We start from the raw sequence: 17,599 nt of genomic DNA, 5'->3' as shown, positions 1-17,599 counted from the left end.
TGCTGACCCAGGCTGAAGAGATGGGGAGTCATCACATCAGCTGGACTGGTTTGAATCAGCTCTCAACAAGTTCAGGGCTTGTGGTTGTTTGGAATAGTTTGCAACCTGCAGACACATATCTGTAGTGAGCTGGAGCCGACTTATGCCTTTGAGCCATAGCAAAAGCCTGGGGACCCCAAAATGATCCTAGGTTAAAATCATTAATACCCTTTATTCTGTCCAGAGGGCTAGAGTTATAGATTGGACAGAGATGTTTTTATCACCATGAGACATATTTTTAAACCATTGTATTAGACCATTTGTCCTAGTTAGGGTTACCATTGTTGTGATAAACACCATGACCAAAGCAACTTGGGGAGGAAAAAGTTTACTTCAGCTTACACTTCCAGGAAACTGAGGGAAGTCAGCACAGGAACTCAAACAGGACAGGAACCTGGAGGCAGGAGCTGATACAAAGGCCATGGAGGAGTACTGTTTACTGGCTTGCTTCTTATAGAATCCAGGACCACCAGCCCAGAAACCATCAATAATGGGCTGCCCCTTTAGTCATCAATCATTAATTTAAAAAATGCCTGAAACAAGAGCTTATGAATGCATTTTCTCAGTTGAGGTTTTCTCCTTTTAGATAATGCTAGCTTATGTCATTATCTTAATTAGGGGTTCTTTTGCTGTGGAGAGACACTGTGACCATGGCAACTCTTATAAAGAAAAACATTTAATTGGGGTGCTTACATTTTCAGAGGTTTAGTCCATTTTCATCATGGTGTGACATGATGGTGTGCAGGAAGATATGGTGCTGGAGAAGTACTTGAGTGTCCTACATCTCGACTTGCAGGCAAGAGGAAGTGGTGTGAGACACTGGGCATGGCTTAAGCATATATATATATATATATATGAGACCTCAAAGCCAGCTTCCAAGGTGACATACTTTCTCCAAGAAGACCACACCTACTCCAACAAGGCCATGCCTTCTGGTAGTGCCACTCCCATTAGGGGCCATTTTCTTTCAAACCACCACATTCTATTGCCTGAACCCAAAGGCTCTTCTCGATATCACAATGTCAAAAAGCCACACCTCCTAACAGTGCCACTCCCTTTCAAATCACCAAAGTCAAGTTGACCTAAAACTTAACTAGCATAGTTTTATCATTTGAATTTATTTATTTTAAACTTTTTTTATTTAATCATTTACATCGAGATGTAAGTTACTGAGATCAGTAATTGAAGAGCAAATTCTTTTAAATAAAAGAATAGTAGAAAGTTACACTGAAACCTGTTCATCTTTTATTATGAAACCCGTTAACAAAGTAACCCCATCTGTGAGTTTGCATTCTTTTACCAGGAGACTCAGTAGTTCTATAAAAGCAAGCCAGATTTCCATATATGAAACGGAGTGACGATGAAGCTGCTGTTAAACTTTCAGTTAGCCACTAACACCACCAGATACCTGAGAAGGATAAATTATAACAGAGAGAATAACTCAAATGGTCTTTGTATCAACTAAAATGACAGACCTACTGGCTATCTGGATGGTTACCCTAGGTTTCTCTGTGGAGATCCCAGTGGTTTTGTTGGAGGCAAAGTGGAATCAGCCTTCTGCTTCCATAGAGGATGGCATTAACTTTTTGACTGCCATAAAAGGGCAGCATCAGCCTTCCACTGACAGATCCAGATGATCAGAGAGACTTTCCTGTGTGGTGAGGAATGTGAGAGATTGGCCTACCTTGGTAAGGCAAAAGGGGACAGTCATTTCTCCAGTTCCCTGCTTGTCTACAGTTTAGACAAGGTCCTGGCAGTGGGCAAGGCTTTTTCCAGTGGTTAGTGTTACTATAATCCAGGTGGAGTCATCTTTTTTGGAAGAGTTGTCATTCTGTCTATCACAGAAGTCTTTATTGCTAAACAATTTAAAACGTATATTCAGCAGATCTCTGAACAGTTTTGAGGACCACCTATTAAGTACATCTGATTTCAAACAAACTTGTTTTTAGTTACATGTTTCAGGCTAGACCCTGAAAACACACAAAAGGCTAAAGACTGTCCCTGTAAATGAATTACTTTATACTTAGCATTAAAGAAGTTGATCATTTATAAGGTAACTGACCATTAACTTTCAAATCTCAATTATCTTTTACAGTTTACAAGTTAGTAGCTCATTCTTTTGCTTTCTTTCTTCCCTTCTTTCCTTTTTGGACAGGGTTTCTTTGTGTAGCCTTGGCTATCTTATACTAGCTCTGTAGATCAAGCTGGCTTCAAACTCTGAAAGATCTACCTGCCTCAGCCTCCCAAATGCTGAGATTAAAGGTGTGCCATCACTGCCCGGCTCAAGTAAGTAGTTTTTGATGTAAGATTGAGATTTTACAGTTTTGTTCCTGTTAAGTTTAAGTCTTAAAAAATCACAGTTCTTGAATTGAAGCTCTTTTAGTGTCAAAATTAAACTTTAAAACATAAATGCAGCCCACAGAGAATATGGGAAATTATTTTCTTAATTCTTTCATAGTGTGTCATATAAGACTCAATTTTCCCAAATAACTTAAGCTTAACAAAGTTAGCATAAACAAAGATGACATAAATTTTCAAGACAGTTTCTGTTAGTATGAATAGACCTTAGATAAGGAGAGATATTCTATAAGCTCTCTGCCAGACTGCCTGGGCCATTCATTGTCTTGTTTCATCGTAAGACAGGAATAGTTCAGTTTCTGGTGCTTGTAGCTATGGCCCTAATTTTTCAGCTTCTCACCTTTTCTCTTGAATTTCTAATTCTTACTTTATCCCTTTCATCCTAGGCCATTCACCTATTGCTTGAACTTTTGTTATCTTTTATCTAGAATACTAGAGATATCGGCCATCTTAGTCTATTCAAAACCCTAGCCAGATTCTATCTCATGACATTACACTTCTGATGTTCTTTCCTAAGTTACATTTTTCAATAAGAAAACCTAACTAGGGATGCTGGTCCCTAATAGTGACTATGGAGATGGCATCAAAACCTGGCTGAAAGCAAGCAGCCCTAAGGCAGGAAGGAACCTGGGTTGATTTATTCCATTGGACAATTTTCATCTCTTTTTCAACTTGATTGTGCTTTTGGCTGTATTTTCTGCCTTGACCTTTTATTTATTTATTTATTTTTATTTTACATATTGATCCCAGTTCCCTCTCCCTCCCTTCTTCCCTCCTTCCCTCCTCAGCCCCCTGACCACCCTCCCATCCCATCCTCCCCCATTATCCAAAGGGAGGGTGATGCCTTCCAGGAGGGATCAACAAAATCTGTCAAGTTATTTGGAGTAGGGCCTAGGCCCTCCCTTTTGCCTCTAGGTTAGGGGAGTATCCCTCCATGGGCAATGTGCTCCCAAAGTCCTTTTGTGCACCAGGGATACATCCTGGTTCCACTGTCAGAGGTCCCTTAGACTGCTCAGGCCTTCCAACCTTGTACAGCCATTTTGAAGATCAGTATGGTGGTTCCTCAGGAAAATGGGAATCAGTCTACCACAGGACTCAGCAATTCCACTCTTAGGCATATACCCAAATGATCCACCTTCATGCAACAAGGACATCTGTATTATTTGTAATAGCAAGAACCTGAAAGAAACCTAGATGCCCCTCAACTGAAGAATGGATGAAGAAGATGTGTTACATTTACACAATGGAATACTACTCAGCAGAAAAAAACAAAAACAAAAACAATGGAATCTTGCAATTCGCGGCAAATGGATGGAACTTGATGAAACCATCCTGAGTGAGGTAACCCAGTCACACAAAGAGGAACACTCATATATGGATTTTAGACATAGAGCAAAGGATCGCCGGCCTGTAATTCACACAGCCAGAGAAACTAGGATACAAGGAGATGCCTTGATCTTTTTAAATGGATTCCTCAGGCTTCTTCCAGACTTCTGATCCCAAGTCTAGAGTCTCCTAGGGATTTCACTGGGGTCTCCAAAATATTATATAATTTGTGACCACCAGGGAAAGGCCCACAAACAAAACAAAACTTAATTTTAAAATATCAAAAGTAAGTTTACTTTACTTATAATAATATTGTGACAGCCTCCTTTGCCAATCTGAGAGCTATTGCAAATGCGGAAGACAGTGGCTAGAGTTTTTAAAGGGAAAAACCACAACTGTCTCAACCCTGGAGAGTTTTGCTACTGAGGCATTATCATGCTTGTTTTTATCGTGCCCCCCCCCAGCATTCAGTCATAAACTATGATGGTTAACATTACATTTATGGTTTTACTACCATGCTTAAGATATATATCTTACTGCCTCTAGCATGTAACACCCCCTCCCCCCAGCTTCTATGGGCTATACCCTGTCAGCTTGCTTCCCCTTTTGCCCAGACACATGGACTATTTTTAAATTGACTGATCTTGTCAAATTTGCTATTCTTGCAAGATAATAAGTCATAAGACTAACTACTATTTCTGCTTTTGTAGCCAAACTTACACTCCACTAAAAAAGATAGCTGCAAGACCCAAATTGTTACTTTATGTTTGGTTTGGCCTTTGTAAGCCCTAGCTGATAGGGATAGATGGTGCATCTTGGGAGCACTGTGAAATACAGTTCAGGTGCCAGGAGCCTGGTGCCAGTATGCAAATAAAAAGCCTCTTACTAAAATGTATTCATGGTCATGACGAGTCTCTGGGCAACCCCAGACCCACAGCAAAATGAGCTTACAGAATGAGCATTCATGTTTCAGATAACAATTACACAATGAGGGAGAGAAAATAAGGTGGCTCTGAAATCAGTCTCCTCTTTAACACCCACTGTCCAATTGGAAGCAATGTGCTAACCAATCATAGTTGATAGGCTTCTGCTACGTGTTTGCTCCTGTGCAAGAAAGCAGATGCTGTTCCCCAGATCATCTCCAGACCAACATCTCCATGCCCTTTACTCACACATGGTCATTGTGGTCTTGCCAGGAGGTGCCCCAATAATGGCGGCAAATGTCTTCATCCACCAAATGGCAAGAATAACGTCTAGCAAATCAGGTCGATTCACCAACAATCAAGTGATGCCATAGATGTGAATACATTTTGTTGATGGATTAGTGTCAGCCTCATGCCAGGATCACTGCTGCATTCTTACGAGAAGGAGGTGGAGGAGAGACTGAAGACTCTGCCTGCACTTGCATGGAACAGCACCATCCATCACTTCAGCAAGACAGGAGGCGCTGCAGGAAAATGCTCCAGAGAATGAAAGATGTAGACATTCAAGGAAGAAATATATGACAGCAAATCATCAACTAGGAGTACTTCCCAGCTACTTCTAAGAGTAATGAGTTGTCAAAGTTTTCCATCAAGTGAAGCAAGACAGGGGTACAATGACATTTTGAAAAAAAAAAATACATGTTGAATAATTCAACTGAGCAATTAGCTGCAGCACTCACTGTAGATTAGAAACTTCCTCCAGAACCCATCCTGGTGTGGAACATGTACTACATAGATACAAACTTTCTGTCACAGTTTGATTTTCGTCTTCAGACAAGCCTACGATTAAAATACAGTATTTCCTATTAAGGCCATTGCTAGTTCAAACTTACAAAGAAGCACACAGTTTCTAAAGTCTTGATCTTGTGTTTGGAAAACTACTAGTACATTTAACCATCTAACTGATGCAATGATATTTGGGCAGCAAATGTGACTCGTGGTGCATGCTTTCCTTCTGCAATCTGTAGGTGATGGCGGACTGTTCATTTGGTTTGCCTCTGGGAACTAAGCAAATAACCTGTCTTTAAACCTCCTTATGGCTTAGTAAGATCCATGCATATCTATGAAATATGTTCCAAGTTGTGGGAGAATGTTGGGGCGCTGGTCTCTTTTCTATGATAACTCATAATGCCATGACTGACACCTGTAAGCAAGTACTCAGAAAAATGAATGGGTGCTCAGAATTACATGAGGCTAGGTCAGCATGGGAATAGGGCATATGAACAATAGGCAGCAGTGGAATTAAAATGTGGAGATTTATGCACAGTTTGAAGTCATTTAAATCTGGCAAATCTGATACCAAAGTCACCATCACCTCTTAAAATGTCCCTCAGTTGAACATATGATGGAAATCTGCCCCTTGGCTGTCTTGTGGCCATAATATTATAACTTTCCCTACTGAGAGGCAGGATCTGGAGTACAGAGAGATCTCATAACTTGCTTGCTTTGATATATAAAATGTTGTATATATGACCTTGTATGATTCCCATGACTGTGGCTTAAGAAGTCTGTTTCTGCCTTTGGCCCATAGCCAGGCAATGTAACCCAGTGGGAGATGAGAGGCCCCACACTGCTCACAGACATGCGAGTGAGGCTACCCGTGACTTTCATCTTGGCTATTCTCCAGTGGAGGGAATTACAACCCACCACATGACAAATTCTTGAGATGAGTCAATGTTTAAAGACAAAGGCTTACTTTAGCTCACAGTTTTGGGATTCTCCATATATGGTTAACTGCTACCATTGCTTCGGAGCCTGTGTCAAGGCAGTAGTACATCATCACATTGCACTGGGGAAGAGAAAAACCATTCAAATCATGACTTTTATTTTATATTTAGAATATAAAATAAAATAAAAACCACTATTGGTACAGGCTAGGGACCAAGCCTATAACACACATTGCAGATACAAACCATAGCATAAACAAAGCCTAAAACATTTACTATCTAGTCCTTTAGGGGAAACTTTCCCAACCCTTAAACCCTTGAAGCAGAATGCAACTTTGTTGAAAGACTCAAGACAACTCTTAGAATTGAAAAGTATTATGATGGTGATGAACTGATAATTTTGCAATCCTGGGGACTGAACCTTGGTCCTTTATGCATGTCTATTATATGATGAAACTTTTTCTGGCGACATGTATCAGACGTCTTCTCACCCCAGCTAGTGATTCTACTACAGACTAAAGCACCAATACCACCCAAATCCAACCTGGTAAATCAATAAGTTTTATTGGTATTACTTACAGAAGCAGAAATCATTCAAACACAGCTACATCACCAAGGTCCATCCCAGCATGGATGGCAGCTTACCACATCTGGGAACCTAGAGCACACTGTATAGACTGCAGGCAGCTCAAAAAGTTGGAGAGTGTTTTTCCTGGGTGACTATTGTTTCAACCTCTTGCAGGCAGTTTGGCTGGTTTCTGCTGCATTTAGACATCTGGTCTTGTCTCAAGAATCTTCTTTGCAGCTTTTCACCTCTCAGAGTCTTCTTTGCTACTAGGGTTGTTTGAGAGTCTCCTTAGCAGTCCAGCAGTCCAGCTTCCTTCCGTCTGAGTGTACTCTCAGCTTTTATTGCTTACTCTGGTGGAAAAGGGTCTAATGCATCTGGTAGTTCCAGAGATGGCCTAAAGCTATTTAGAAGCTGTTTACCTTCCTATTTAAGGAACTTCCTACAGATGGAATGCCTCAATCTAGGAGGAAACTGTTACACAATAATGCCAGGCAAATACTCTACTGCTGTTGTAGAAGAATCATTAGTACAATTGTTGTAGTACAATTGTTAGTATTTCACTGTGCCAATCAAGCCACCTTGAATCAAAGGACAGAGTCAGCCATTGGCTGACTGGGATTAGCCATAGAGTTCTTGGACGACTGAGGAAGTTGGCTAGAGAGGACAGGAAGCGAGACAAGGGGACTTCTGGGACTGGTGGCTTAGGAATAAACATGGAGAGAAGGTGAGCCAATTGACTCTCCACTGTCCTTGGATTTATCAGGTCTTTGTCTCAACTTCTGACTCCAAAGTCTTTATTAAAATGGAACAATTTAGATAATAATTACATCTGGCACCTAATGCATGGAGCTATTAAACCACATCAAGGTGATGAACCCACCATGCCACCACCACTGCTGTTGTTGCAGTGGGTGGCTTTGTCATCTTCCCCACAGGCCCTCTACACCTGTTTTTCCATGCCCAGGGTTTTTCATTACAGTATTTCTACAGCAGCCTTCAGCTGCTGCCTGGCTCAGATGCAAACACTGCTGGAGTTAGCCACCTCACCACCACCCCATGCCTTTACTTACTGCCACATAGACCTCTCCCAAATCTCCTCTCTGGTTCATGTAGCAGCTTTGAATGTTTAAGACGTGGTTGAAGAATCAGGAAAGAGGACTGAGTGATTTACTAAAATTATACAGGGCTCAAAAGAAGCCTTCACTGAATTTTTAAAATAAAGATTGACGTCAGCTATAAATAGAATAATATAAGATCCAGAAGTTAGACAAATATTAATTGAATCTTTGTCTTTTGAGAATTCTACTTCAGAATGAAAAAGGGTGGTTAGGCCTTTAAAGGCAAGATTAGCATTCTTGTGGATGAATGGATCCAAAAATATATCTCATATTAGATCTTATGCTTATGATGCTGCTTTGATAAGAGAAATAATTTCTAGAAATTTTAAGACAAATAAAAATACCAGATGCTTTCATTGTGGTAAAAAAAGATCATCTGAAAAGAGATGGTAGAGAAATAATTCTAGAAAAGATAATTTTTGTAGACATAATCTAAACAGAAGTCCCCAGAATCTGAGGCAAATGCTAGCACTGGACTAATGAATGCAGATCAACAAGAGACAGACAAAGTAACCCTTTGCCATCAGGAAATGCCTTAGGGGGGGTCTCCTGCAGGCCCCAGTATCAAATTTGACTCAATCATTCCTTGTCAACATCAGAGAAACTCATCCACAGAGCAATTAAAAGACTTAATATCTGTTGTTGAAACTCAAACTTCTCTCAGTGTGGTCAAGGACAGTACAATGTCTATAGATACAACAAAAGGTTCAGAGGAGACAAGAAGACAAGTATTTTAGTAAACTTCTATGCAAATAAGAGACCAAAGCTAAAAATACATGTACATGGCATTGAATTTGAGGATTTGGTAGACATAGGTACACATGTTATAATAATTTCACCAAAATCTTGCCATCCAGATTCTCCTCTTCAGGAAGTAAATGTTCAACTTCTTGGGATTTGAAAGTTATCTCAGGCAAAATGAAGTTCAAGATGGGTTGAATGCAAGGAATATCAATTTCTGGAGCCCCTACTGATGCTACTAAATCAGGAAAGGCAGGTTATAAGTCAGGAAAAATAAGTAAAGAGGCTCAAAGTCCTTATGATTCTGTTCAAAAGTTAGAATTATAGGCTAGTCTCATGATATTATTTGATTTTCCAGAACCTCCTAATATAGTTACTGACTTTCAATATGCAGAGGGTTGTTTTTTACATATTGAAATCTTCCAGATGATTCAGAATTAACTTTGTTATTTATTCAATTACAAGACATAATCAGAAATAGAAATTGTTCCTTGTATATAACACATATTAGATCCCATATGGTTCTACCAGGCCTTCTAGCACAAGGTAATTATGTAATTGATCAACTATTGGTAGGAAATGTGATAGAATCCTCAGAATTTCATAAAAAATACTATTTCAAAATTTGTAAGATTAATATATATGTTTAAACCTTCTGTCTTGATATTAATGGTCATATAGAGTAGGCTACATTTAACTTCCTCTAGGTGATTTCAGGCTTGTGTCTGAGGCAGGTAACTAGGAACTTAGTTTGTGTACCCAAATGTATTTAATAGACTGCGGTCCTTTACTTTCTCTGATGTCTGCTGCATATGATAGTTTAAATTCCCTGCAGTGAACCATAACCATTCCTAACAGTGACCTTTGAAGTCTCCAAAAAGCCACTGAGCCCCCACAATGATGAATACACATGGAATGTGATGATGTCATTAAGCTGACAAACACCACTCAAAGATCAACTTCAGTGATCAGGACAACTTCAAAGCAGTTAGGCAAGATGGTCCGGCCTTGTAGTCTACTCCAGTCAGGGTTTCACATAAGCCTTGCACTCTCTCATCACACTGAGACAAGACAACAGCTAGCTTGTCCAGAGCTTGATCTTTAACTCAATCCTTTCAGGTCTCTTAAAGATACTGTCATCCCCAGAATACAAAAAGTAATTTTAAGAACATGACATCCACATTAACAAGAAGTTGGGTAGGTTGTTTTTGGTTGTTGAATGGATATTTGTCATCATTTAGGGAAGTTGGTCACAAGTTGTTGCTGGTCATGGTCAGGGAGGAAACTAAACAAAGGAAATTAGATATAGAGATCTCATCTTGAAAAAAAAGGGGGGACATAGAACTGATAGGATAAAAGGGTAGATTATTGTTTAAGATATTTTTGTATATTGATACAAATTTAAGGTAAGTTTTGTTATACTGTATTATATGTTTTCATATCTTGTTTAACGTATTGTACCTATGCAGCTCATTTAAAAATGTAATGAAAAGTTCTCATCCTTGAAAGGTACTTAGGAATAAAGAAATACAGGTTAGTACTTAGTCATCTACAATAATCAGACTCACACTTATGCTGAGTATGTTCACAAGATCAATCAGAGTCATATTTAAAATAGATAGATGGTCTTCAAACACTTCAGGGACCTACAGAATATGGAATTTTAATGTTCTAATAACGTAAGTTTTTTCATGACAGTGAGACACATCTGCTTCTGAAATGACCATTTTACTCCATAGAAGACTGTGGACATTGAAGAACCTCCATATGGAGTTTGCTTTCATTTGTAGCAAAGTTAGCTAGTGGTCTAAGAAACTGCCTTTGCCTCCACTGCTGATGGTATGCTGTCTAAATTGGATAAGCAGGACACAAAAGAAGGTGACTCCTGAACTTTGCCAAGACAAGGCAGGACAGTCCTTCAAAATCCCTACATCACAGGAAAGTCTTTCAGATATTGTAGGCCCATAGGATAAAGATGGATGCCCCAGTGTTGCAGAGGACCCCTGGGGTGACTCTCCAGGAAGCCAGGATTAAAGATTCTATAGGTATAGTTCCAGTTTTCCTTAGTGATAATAGAAAGTAATTAGGTACAAAACTTTGAACTCACCAAAATATGATAGATATTTTCTCTAAATTTTCCAAATACTCATAGATTGGACATTGTAAATGTATTTTTTACTTGATAATTGTTTTATTGTATGTAGTTTTTACTATGTTAGAGTTAAAACCTTTTCTTTTTATTTAGACAAAAGGGTGGGATGTTGCTGGAGAATTGTTCATACAGTCGTTCTACTGTGCCAATAAAGCTACCTTGAATCATAGAACAGAGTCAGTAATTTGACTGACTGGGATCATCCATAAAGTTCTTGGAGGACTGAGGTCTGCCAGAGAGGACAGGAAGAGAAAAGAGTGGATTTGGGGGGCTAGTGATTCAGGAAAAAAACATGGAGAGAGAGATCACATCTTAGGTTGTGAATGTCTTCTTACTTATTTTATTTCAAGAATTCAAGTCCCCTTACCTGAAGCCCCTGATTGTTTGCAATCCAGAGAGTTCTGGAAGTGGGCACATGTACTTACTGGTTGTTCATGACCATTAAAGACATTTTAGAAATAGGTGGTGTTTTAAGTTTCCTAAAAGTAAAAAGTAAAATTCTAACATTCATATCCTTAATTCAGACACTGAGGTCTAGTCTTAATCTATCTGCAATGGCTGCTTACTTTGTCATTAATAGACCACTCCTCTGTGAAGTGAGCTGTCAACTCAGATGGGTGAGGAATGGCTATGATAAATGTATAGCAGAGCAGCAACCACTTTACTCTGGATTATTCTACCAATGTTTAAACTTTGTTTTGTTGTATTCCCACCTCAACTTTCAATTAATCCCTGTTTTCAGAAAACATTCTAATTACCACAAGTTATTTTAAATGTGCTTCTTTTTCTTTTTTCTTTTGCAGTGAAGAACTGGTAAGGAAGAAACTGTTGAGCCAATCAATAAAGAAATGGATTGTGTCTTGATTTTGAACAAAGAAACAATATAATCAATTCTATACTTCTGAATTTATTTTTGCCTGTGGCAGTATGATAACAGCTTTCCAAATTGTGCCCCAACCCCTAACCTCATCTGGTGAACTTTGGATCTTGGACAATCTTGTGCTTGCTTCTGATCAATAATAGAATGTGCAAAAGAATTTTGCTACATGAGTCTTGTGTCTATCTATGTACTCACATGAACACATGTGTACATGGAAGCCAGAAGTCATGTTCCTCAGGTACCTTAGGTTTTTGTTGTTGTTATTTTTGTTTGTTTTGTTTGTTTGTTTTTGAAGCAGAGTCACTTGCTTGTCTGGACTGCAGCTCACTGATTAGGTTAAAGCAAGGGGAAAAAAAAAAAAAAAAGAGTTATGACCTGGGGATCAAACTCAGGTCCCCTTGCTAGCACAGCACTTTTTCCAACTGAGCCATCTTCCCAGAATCACATGATACTTGCTTACCTGTTATCTTTCAGCTTGTCTTGAACTCTTATATTATTGGTTCTAATGGAATGCAGATCAATTGTCAAAGGTAAATGTAGAACATAATCTGCTCGCACAAGTGAAAACCACCAATAAAATCCACTGATCTGGACTGAAAAACTGTCCTCTTTTGGGAGGAAGGTTCTCAACACTATCTCTGTTTGTGGAATAGGTAATGTCTTTTGAGTGTTCCTTTGAAAGGCAGAAATGGTCATTGTTTATTGCAGGAAACTTGACAGAGCTCTTGCATAGCAGAACTTGATCGAGTTTAAATGGATGTGTTCACACGTATAAGTATTTCTGACATAAATCAGAGACCAGCAGACATAAATCAGAGACCAGCAGATGCTTGAAGGCAAAGATTACATAGTCTCAACTTCTCCCCATTATTGAAAATGGATATGGGAAAGTTGACTTTATATGCCCAAGTTAATATTATAGGAAGCCTCTGAATTTTGTCAACTTTTTTTTTTTTTTTTTTTTTTGTCTAGACAGGGTTTCTCTGTGTAACCGCCCTGGCTGTCCTGGAACTCACTTTATAGATCAGGCTGACCTCGAATTTGCAGAGATCCACCTGCCTCTGCCTCCCCAGTACCGGGATTAAAGGCATGTTACCACCATACTGAGATAAGATTTTGTCAAATCTTAAAACACACATCAAAAGACACTGCAGAACATCACTGCTTTTAGAAGAAGTATTCACAAATACTCTTAGGAAGCCCAAAGTACATAAAACACATAAAAACAGGGGTTCTTTAAGCAAAGCTTGCATTCAACTCAATTCTGAGGTATCTACTGCTAGGGTACCTGAAGTCACAGGTGCCAGATGGTTATTATGCTACATTATCTAAAAAGGTCTCATGACTGGCGTCACAATTCTTATATTGAAAAGTCACAATAGTGGGTGGAAAGCGACAACTGATCAAAAATTAGGTTTTCCAACAATGTTAGTAGATTTTCGGTAATGCGGACACTGTTCTGCTTGTAGAGACACCCCTACCATATCCCTCTATCCTGATATGTCCACAGTACTTGTGACTAACAGAAATCACACAGTATGTGAGTCTTATTCACTGATTGGCTCCTGTGCCTCTGACATTTTCTTGTATGGTTAAACAAAGCAAAATACAGTCTCAACAGCTATTTTTTATGCTTTAGGCTGGTCACAGCTCATCTAAAGAACATGCCACCATAAGTTCCATCGGACAATCTTGGGAGTGCTATTGCCTTAACCACACATTAGTTTTAAGTACTCTCTTTTTCTTGAACCAATTTAAAACACTGTCCTCCAAAGAATTTTCAAGATCTGTTAACCACTAAAGAGAAATACTCTCCACCCTTGTTTATAATGGAAAAATTTGGAGAATGTCTCTCTTAGTTTAGTGGTATCAGTTTTAAGACAACTGAGATTGTGTTAAGATGTCATATTCTCCCCCATGGGAAACAATGTGAAGAGCACCATGGAATGCATACAGGAGTCCTACCATTGCATCAAGCCTCTGGTTCAAGAGCCAGCTTAAATTCTAGGTCTAAAGTTTAAGCTGATGAATTTTGCTTGCATGTATGTAGGTGTGGCTTAGGAATACTTCCCTTTGCAGTGGTGTGAGGCCAAGCTGTTTTTCAATCCTAAAGCCACGAGGCCCAGAATGAGACTTTGTTTTCGGATGACACTATTGCACGGGCCTTTTTGGCAAAACCCAGGAAATTTTATTTTGGAATGCAACCACCTCCACCCAAGGTCCAGGATAAGCAGAGCCAGTGTAGCAACACCCAGCTCTCATGACCCCTCCCTGTCCCTTCCCTTTTCCTTCCCTCCCCTTCCCTCCCCCAGGGAGGCACCATTTGGGTGGGGATGACTCAGAAGGTGGCTAACCAAGTGTCCAGAGGAACGGATTGTTTCTAGAAGCATTTGGAGGCGCCTGGGGGGTGTAGGCTGGGTGCCAGCGACGGACTCCCTGAGCCTCCTGCACTCACAGATCTAAGGAACCTGAAGGGTCCTCACCTTCCATTCCCTGAACACCTGTAAGGAGAACCCGCCTTCCGAGAAAGCAAGGAATTCCTGCCCAGGCTTCCTTCTTTCCCAATGAGCCGCGTGATGAAACCCCGCCCTTTGGCTATGCTTTTAGGCAGCTTGTGGAGGACGGCACGTGCCAAAGAGGAGGGAGTCTTAAGCAGACCTGCACTTCAGCCCCAAGACTGCCACGCAGATGCTAGCCCCTGCGGTGGCCGTGGTCGACCGCGGCGGCGAGGATAGTGTTGGGCTGCGGGCACCGGGACCCCGAGCGCGCGCTCGCGCTCGTGCGCGTGAAAAAAAAACGAGCGCCTGGCGTACGTGTGGCTGCGGGGAGCTGGTGTTCGCGCGCAGGAAACGAACTCCCGCAGCAAGCTCCAGCAGCATCGCTGCGGGTGTCAGTGGCGCGCCCGAGGTGAGTGCGGGGCGGGCGTGGCGGGGAGATGGTTGGGCGGCGGCCGAGCAACCCTCTCCGGGTGCAGCCTTCTAGGGACGCGGCGCCGGGCTCTCAGGCCCAAGGTTCCGGCCGCTGGTCGCTCCTCGTTGGAGCACCTCACCAGGGCGAGCTGCCACGCCCTGGGCTCCGGCCTCTCGGGTGCTCTCGGCGGTCTCTTGAAGCTCAGGACACAGGACCCGGGAATCCTGGACATTTGGAGGGGCTCTAGTGCGCGTGGCGAGCCAGGCCGCCGCCGCCTGAGGATCCCTTCTCTCCTACCCTGTAAGCACGGGGGGTTGCCTGATTGTCACTGTGGCTAAGGAGAAGCTGGGAACAGTGACAGTGCCCTCTCGGACCTGGAGGAACGCAGCAGGCCCGGAGTAAGGCACCTTCATGGAGGGAAAGGGCCGGGGTCCCCTGGGTAGGAGAATGCTTCGTGGGCAGGGATGGTAGGGAAGATGGACCCGAGGAAAGATATGGGAGGTTTGGAAAGAGGAAGGAGAAAACTCCCAAGGATTAAGGCTTCTTCCGTAATTAATGAGAGGTCTGGGTGAATATGGAAAGCATTTTAAAGGAAATTTTAGATGGAAGGAGCCTCACTTTTCCAGGATGGTGCCAGCAGCCAACACAGATAGCTATATTCGGTGTTTGTGACTGCAGAACTAAAAGGCAGGGTTTGATTTCTGAGATGAGTAGATTGTATTTTTAACATTGCCAGCCTTCAGGAGGGAAGCAGCTGCTTTGTTAGGAAATGCTACTGCCAAGGAAGAAATTGCCCAACCATGTGTTTTTGGAGGTAGGATGAATGGAGTTTGCAGTCTTCACCGAGAATATGTTTGTGTTTTAGCTCTGGGTGTTGGAGGCAGAAGCAGGAGGGTATTTGTGCTCTCTGAAGTGTTGACACTTCATAGGAAACTTCCATTACTGGAGAGAATGAGCATACCTGGCATTGAGAGGAGAGTGTGGTGTTTTCTCTTTCACATTGAAAGGTTTGTTTAGAATGAATGGCCAGTGGGGAACTGCAGCATTAAAAATAGTCTGTTTTCAAAACTGTTGAAATCAATACTCGATTAGCTCATGGGACAAGTAGAGAACAGAGAAAGGAAGAAAGCATCAAGGCCTAACCTGCTATAACGTTGCTGTTTTGATATATATATATATATATATATATATATATATATATATATATATATATATATAAAAAAAGATTTTCATAAAAATCTTTTATGTGGGTTCTGCCTACATGTATGTATGTGTGACCAGAGGCATGCCTGCTACCTCCTTACGTCAGAAGTGGGCATTTCATCCCCTAGAACTGGAGTTACAGATGGGTGTGGATCCACTACACAACTACTGGGAACTGACCTCCAGTCTCCTGTCAGAGCAACAAGTGCTCTTAACCAAGTCATCTATCTCTCCAGCCCCCAGATACAGTATTTTCTTACATTCAGTTGTTTGCAGAAGTTCTATTTTAACTAAAGCACAGAATACAGAAATATCTCTCCCCCTTGCCCTGCACACATTTGTCTAGTGTTTAATCTGAAATTCTGTAAGTGGGTTTAACACACTTTGAATTTATCCAGCTTAGTTGGACATGCCCATTACGGTACCCTGTTTGGCTTTTGGGTATCATTGACATAGGCTGCAAACTTTAGTGTATTCTGGGGTCTTTCTTTTCCCAGAAGGTTTGAAGAGGTGCAAGATTTAAGCTTTGACTAAATCATTTTGGGTAATAACACATTTTCTCCAAAAGTTGGATTTTAAGTACTGTTGTACTTCAGAAAAACTTGATAACTTGGCAGATCATGTTCAACCTCAAGTTTAGAGTAAATTCTTTATCCCTAAGCAAATACTTTAGTAGATGTTTTACTTTTTCTCTGTGGGGTTGGTGATTTACCTCTCCAGCCTCCAGCTCTACCCCTTCTTGGTGAAGGTGGAATCTCATTTCAGAACATGCCTTTATCCTGTTTATACCTGTGTTACATCCAAGGAAAGTATACTTCTCTGATGCAGCTTGCTGTGTGATAGAAACCACTGAATGATAAAGAGCTACATGGTACCATCTCGTGGGTAATGTCAACTGGAGGGTCTAACAAGATACTCTTAAATGAGCTCACCCAACAGATGCTTTTAGAATTACAATTCAGCAGGCTGTTTGGCAAAATGACCTTTGGGAATTGTGGAAAACTTTTCATAAAAGTTCTATAAGCATTGATTTGCTTTTATTAGCAAGATTCTTGCCTTATTGTGAATTAGAATGAAGTGGGGGTAAAGTATGAATTAGGGTTGGGCCTAAGAGCTGTAGAAGATTTATGCTTCTTGAATCTTTGTGATACCAGACAGCCAAAACAGATGATAAATGTCCTCTGTCATGTGACTCTGACCCTGAATATAGTTAACTACGAAGTCAGGCCGTTTGCCTTCCTGTTGTATATACGGCCGAGTTAACAGTTCCCAGCTCCATCTACTCTCCTAGAGCTGTTTCATGTAGGGAACATGTTATTGGTTAGTCTAGGAACTCTTTTTAAGTTGTATGACTCCTTTGGGTAGTGAGGGAAAAAAAGAGGTTAATCTCTGGAGACATTAATAATGCTTTGAGGTATGACTTTCATGGATCTAGCTAGAGCAAATATTTCCAAACTCATATCTGTTTGATAGATATAGTCAGTCCTTCAGGTGATTTGATTCTGTATTTATAGATTCTGCCAACCATGGAATAGAAGTACTTAGAAAAAAATTGTGTGTCCTAAAGATGTACAGATTGTAAGTGTTGCAGTTCTGAGGGCAAAGGGTTCCCCAGTGCATGTGTAGTAGCTCTGAGAGGAAAAGGTAGTCTGGC

The 17,599-nt window shown here is 40.9% G+C and overlaps 1 protein-coding gene across 5 annotated transcripts in view; it reads left to right on the top strand.

The window, feature by feature from the left end:
* Positions 1-14,230: 14,230 nt before the first annotated feature.
* Positions 14,231-17,599, top strand: part of B3galnt1 (beta-1,3-N-acetylgalactosaminyltransferase 1 (globoside blood group)) — a 36,590-nt gene continuing 33,221 nt past the window's right edge. For 2 of the 5 annotated variants that reach the window (XM_051198865.1, XM_051198866.1), the window contains exon 1: positions 14,656-14,739. The gene's annotated coding sequence lies outside the window, so the exon portion shown is untranslated. Of the gene's footprint in view, positions 14,740-17,599 lie in introns of all 5 variants that reach the window. The other 3 variants (XR_007835416.1, XR_007835417.1, XM_051198867.1) reach the window with 3 other exon arrangements.

The sequence above is a fragment of the Phodopus roborovskii genome, unplaced genomic scaffold (genome assembly GCF_943737965.1).
Source record: "Phodopus roborovskii unplaced genomic scaffold, PHOROB, whole genome shotgun sequence".
Taxonomy (NCBI): Eukaryota; Metazoa; Chordata; class Mammalia; order Rodentia; family Cricetidae; genus Phodopus; species Phodopus roborovskii.
This window is presented reverse-complemented; position numbering and strand designations above follow the sequence as displayed.